Source organism: Pinus tabuliformis, chromosome 3_2 (genome assembly GCF_031772625.1).
Source record: "Pinus tabuliformis cultivar Carrire ecotype Pingquan chromosome 3_2, CPIR1, whole genome shotgun sequence".
NCBI classification, from domain to species: domain Eukaryota; kingdom Viridiplantae; phylum Streptophyta; class Pinopsida; order Pinales; family Pinaceae; genus Pinus; species Pinus tabuliformis.
In genome coordinates, this window is record NC_142302.1 from 961,787,108 (window position 1) to 961,793,247 (window position 6,140).

Sequence of the window (6,140 nt, forward strand, 5' to 3'; positions counted from 1 at the left end):
TAAATGAATTTAATACAATTACTAGTCAGTTATGTTCTGTAGGGGTAACTTTTGATGATGAAGTTAGGGCTATGTTATTTCTGTGCTCATTGCTAAAAAGTTGGAATGGTTTAGTTATGGCCATTAGTAACTCTATCTCTGGATCTAGTACTTTAAAGTTTGATGATGTTGTCGGTGCAATCCTTAGCGAGGAAATGTGAAGGAAAAGCTCTGGTGAGACATCAGGTAATGCTTTGACTATAGAGACTACGGGAAGAAAAATGGAAAGAGGAAAGAGCCCAGGATATCACAGTAAGTCAAGGAAAGGTAGATCCATGTCTAGATCGGGGATAGTGTGTTGGAAAGTGGAATACACAGATAGAAGACAGTTCCAGGAACACCACAACAAAATGGTGTGTTAGAAGGATGAATGGGACAATCATGGAGTGTGCAAGGTGCATGAGATTGCATGCACGATTGGCTTTAAAATTTTGGGCAGATGTTGTAGATATTTCTATTTATCTGATAAACAGAGGGCCTTCAAGTTCCTTGGATGGTGGTATTCCAGAGGAGGCATGGATAGGTAAAAAGGTAAACTACTCATTTTTAAAAACTTTTGGTTGTGAAGCCTTTGTCCACATTAATAAAGAAAATAGAACAAAGTTTGAGGCAAAATCAAATAAATGTACCTTTATTGGATATGGTGTTAATGATTTTGGTTATCTCTTTTATGATTATGAAAAACACAAAATCATTAGGAGAAAATATGTCATATTCAATGAAAAGGTCTTGTAAAAGGATCAGCTGCAGGAAAAGAATTAGGAAAAAGAAAACAAAGAATACATAGTGCTTTATGAGATCACAGAAAAAATGATGGTGCTTGAAAATCATAATGATCAACAGCCAAAACAACAACCACAATAGCAGCAAGCACATTAAACACCTGAAAGTGGTGTTAGAAGATCTAACAGGATATGTAGACCCCCCAAACGATACTCTCATTCATTATATTATGTATTGTTGACTGATTCTGGTGAACCAGAATGTTATGAAGAAGCATTGTAGGCAGCAACCAGGAAGAAGTAGGACCAATCCATGAAAGAAGAGATGGACTCCTTAGTACATAACCAGACTTGGGACTTAGTCAGATAGCCTACAGGTAAAACAACATTGCAAAATAAATCGGTTTGCAGGTTGAAGGAAGAAGATGGAGGTAGAAGAAGGTATAAAGCTAGACGTGTAGCGAAGGGGTTTGCACAGAAAAATGGTATAGACTTTGATGAAATATTTACCCCTGTTGTTAAAATGACTTCAGTCAGAATTATTTTAAGTCTAGTAGCATCTGAAGATTTGCATCTTGAGCAGTTAGATGTAAAGACATCCTTTCTCCAAGGTGATTTGGAGGAAGAGATATATATGCAGCAGCCACAAGGATATGAGGTAAAAGGGAAGTAGAAACTAGTGTGCAGGTTGAAGAAGAGCTTGTATGGCTTAAAACAAGCTCCAAGGTAGTGGTATCTAAAACTTGACAAGTTTATGTCTGAACAAGGTTATACTAGATGTCACTCTGATCATTGTGTTTATCTATAAAGGAAAAATGATGGCATCTATATTATATTGTTATTATATGTATATGACATTCTTATTGTAGGTACTAACATGCGGGAACTAAATGTGCTAAAAAGAAAATTTCCAAACTCATTTTCAATGAAGGATTTGGGTGCTGCAAAACAAATCCTTGGTATGAGAATAACTAGAGATAGGAAGATTCACAAATTAACATTGTCTCAAAGTGAGTACGTACAAAAGGTGTTGAAAATGTTTAATATGTAGAATGCAAAACCAATTACTATACCTTTGGCTAGCCATTTCAAACTAAGGAAATGTGTCCCAAGACTCAGCAAGAAATTGATTATATGTCTAAAATTCCATATGCATCGGTGGTTGGAAGCTTAATGTATGCAATGGTTTGCACAAGGACTGATATTGCACATGTAGTGGGAGATGTAAGCAGGTACATGAACAATCTAGGAAAAGAACATTACATGGAAGTGAAGTGGATTCTCTAGTATTTGAGAGGTACCACAAATCAAGCATTATGATTTGGTGGTTCAAACATTGCACTATACGGATATGTTGACGCAGATATGGCGGGTGATAGAGATAACAGGAGGAGCACAATAGGGTATGTGTTTATTGTAGGTCGAACGAGTGCCAGTTGGGTTTCAAAACTGCAAAGTGTTGTTGCACTCTCAACAACGGAAGGAGATTATGTTGCTGCTACAGAGGCTAGTAAATAAATGATTTGGTTACAAAGGTTTCTGGATGAACTGGGTAAGAAGCAGGAGTTGGGAAAATTATACAGTGACAGACAGAGCACCATACATCTTGCAAAGAACTCTACATTCCATTCCAAGACAAAACATATACAGCTCAAGTATCATTTCATACAGCCAGCATTGGAAGATGGATAGTTGAAGCTGGAAAAGATACACACTAGCCAGAATCCTACAGATATGTTAACAAAATTTGTAACGAGGAGAAACTAAGATTCTGCTCAGTTTCAATTGGTATTCAAGCATGATGAAGAAGATGAGAAATAGCCAGGTCCAAAGTGGATTCATTTTCCAACAAATGAAGCAGTGGTGGAATTTCTATAATCAGTCTCCAAGTGGGAGATTGTTGGGTGTGGAGCCTGATTATCTTCTTTATTTAGAGGTATCTATTAAGATTTGGTATGTTATATGCTAGAGCAATTTATTTAAATTTTCACTGTTGGCAATCACATCAATATTAAGATAAATTGCAGATAGAACATAAATATAAATCGCAGAAGACAAGCCAAGGCAAGAGGAAACAAGATATGGCGCGAGCGAGGGACAAACCCCACAATGTGTGGGGAAACCCTTTGATCAAATCTTCTTTTATCTTCAAAGTTCAGCAAAGAGAGAGAGAGAGAGTACAATTACAATAGAAATCAACACTTTGACTTTTGATATTTGAGGACATATTGCTTCAACTATCCTTATCATGCTGCCCTGATCATAAGTATGTTGCTCCTTACTTAATGTGCCTTTCATCATCATGATCTGAGATTGTTTATCCTTATCATTCTTATTATGTTGAGACTGTGTCCTTTTACTGGCATGCCAAGGATCTCTTGACCATCATCGAAACCTATTTCGATATCAGAGTTATGTAACTACTAACATAATCTTCATTGAGCCAAGAAAATAGATCTATCACTGCTGTTCATTATGTTTAGGCTGCTACAGGTATACCACCGAGGTTTATATACCAAGACAATATGGTACCCTCGTCCGAGATCTTCTCTACTTCAAGTCATAGGTATGCCGAGAGTGTATTTGGTCCATAACTTCAGTCAACACTACGTCCTCATCACACCTCCTAGATCCGGTACTCCATGTTTGTATTTTCATAAGGATTTCAGTAAGATCTGTATATATATAGACTTTTGTGCGAGATATCAACACCGAGAGCTACGTGTTATATTATTTCAGAGAGCTGTGCGTATAACACATATATATACAATGGATTGCCTGACTGCGTATCATTACAGAGAGTTGTGTGTTATATCATTTTAGAGAGCTGTGCGTATATATACAATGGATTTCCTGACTGCGTATCATTACAGAGAGCTGCGTGTTAATAATACTGCCACAGGTCCAAGCACAGGTCTATCCTTAAGTCACCACAAATGACTATCACAGGTCCGAGGTTCCAAGCTAACTGTAATCCGAGTTGTTATTCCTCCACGAGCTAATATTCTAAGTTTTCCAGGTTTGTGCTTCTTCATCGATTTCGAGGTTGGGTCTGTCTTTTATAGACAACTATCAGAGCTTCAATATGAGACTGTTCTCATTGGTCCGAGGTGTTAGTAATGACAGTTCTTCAAGCACCGAGCCCTTATTTCTCCACAGGCTAAGTGATCAATCCGAGCCAAAAGAAATATGATTGTCCTCCTTAATACGAGCTAGAAAGTTACAGGATTTTGCCGTTGTTTCAAAGTTTTTAATCCAACAAGAAAAATATGCCCGCATAATAAACCTCGGCCTGCTGTTCCACATTATCACCGATCCATAAGCGCATTCCTTGTGAGTTCATGAGATGTGAACTGTTTTCAAGTGCTCCTCACTATTCTTTTTCTTCTCTGCGTATGTCTTTTTCAGATCTGCGTATCAATGTACAACATCAACTTATTCCTTAATCTGCGTATTAATGGTCTCCATTAACACCGTACAATATCTCTGTGTGCATCCTCATAAGCCTGCGGCTGCAGCTAGGGCATTACAGCAGTTAGGGCATCATAGTGGCAACTACTCTTAGCGTTTTATCCTTCTCTAGAAACCCAGACGTGGAGAGGAGATCACCTAAAGAGTGTGCCTAAATGACATCAAATCCTCTTCAATTTATACTAAAAACGTAGATGATGAATAGACACGTCTATTGGGCTTCTGAGCCTACATAAGATGCTGGTCGGCTAGATAATAAAGCCATAACCTAAATAAATTCATATCTCCATAAATACATATCGGAATCGGATGATATTTGGATCAATCCTACACCTCTCAACGAGAGGGATCCAATAAAAATATCAGTTGCCATAAATAAGCTGACCAACATGGAGTTTGGCCCTAGGGAGAACTCCATCCGCTGATCCATGTGAACGACTGTACTATCTCTGCCATTAGTGCCCTGCACTGTTCTGCCCAACTCGGCTCAGCCCTGCTGGCTCTGCTTTACTCTGCTCAGCTCTACTGGCTCTGCTCTGCTCTGCTCAGCTCTGTTGGCTCTGCTCTGCCCTTGCTCAGCTCTGCTGGCTCTGCTCTGCTCTGCTCAGCTCTGCTGGCTCAGCTCTGCTTTGCTCAGCTCTGCTGGCTCTGCTCTGCTCTACTCAGCTCTGCTGGCTATGCTCTGCTCTGCTCAGATCTGTTGGCTCTGCTCTGCTCTGCTCATCTCCGCTGAACTATGAAGAAGAAGAATTAATCGAGAATGAGTCATATCATTCTCCACTGACCCGAAGTCAGTCTCAGAGTGCATACCACTAGTCCCAGACTAGTCTCAACTGACCCGAAGTCAGCTTCATAGTAAGTACCACTCCTACCACTGGTCCCAGACCAGTATCACAGTCTCAGAGAGTGTACCACTATTCCCAGACTAGTCTCAACCGACCCGAAGTCAGCGTCATAGTATGTACCACTCTCACTGGTCCCAGACCAGTACTGCACTGACACGAAGTCAATCTCGGAGTATGTACTACTGGTCCCAGACCAGTCTCAGCCGACCCAAAGTTAGCGTCATAGCATGTACAACTCCTACCACTAGTCCCAGACTAGTATGATTGATCCCATATCAATGGAGGACATCCTAGCGTAGGGAGTACGGTAGATACAACGATGCGTCCATCAGTATTACTATGGTCCCTAACTTCATTTCCCTGCTCATTGCTCAGATGAGAGGTACTTCCCATGAGTCCCAGACTGCATGGGTAGGAAGCCTCGATAGGAGAACTTAATCAATCCTGTCCTCACAGGAGAACACATCAATCCTGCTACAATCGCCATGGAGAACACATCAATCTAGGCTGCCATGGAGAACACATCAATCCAGGCCTCGCAGGAGAACACATCAATCCTGCTACAATCGCCATGGAGAACACATCAATCCAGGCCTCACAGGAGAACACATCAATCCTGCTACAATCGCCATGGAGAACACATCAATCCAAGCCTCACAGGAGAACTAATCATCCTGCTACACAAGAGAGCGAATCATCTTGTTTTAGTGCGCACCACCAGAGGAGGGTGAGTCACCCTGTGGTCGTATGTTGCTCCAATAGAACTGAAAGCCCCCCAAAGCTCCTAGAGCTCAATGTATGCAGCATGCAAGACCCTTTTACAAAGGTCTCTCGATGACTCAAAGTTGTTCGGGAAAATCACAAATTTGATCTTTCCTCAGGGCTCTGTCCTGTACATCATCTCAGTGTAATGGAGCCTCATTGATCATCGACTTACCATATCCCAGATAAGGCAGTAATTGATGTCTATCCACTGGAGCAATTGTCAAATACGGGATTCCTCAATAATCGAATCCCATCTCTGGTTGTCACAGAGATTCACAGTGGTATTCATCATGTGTAC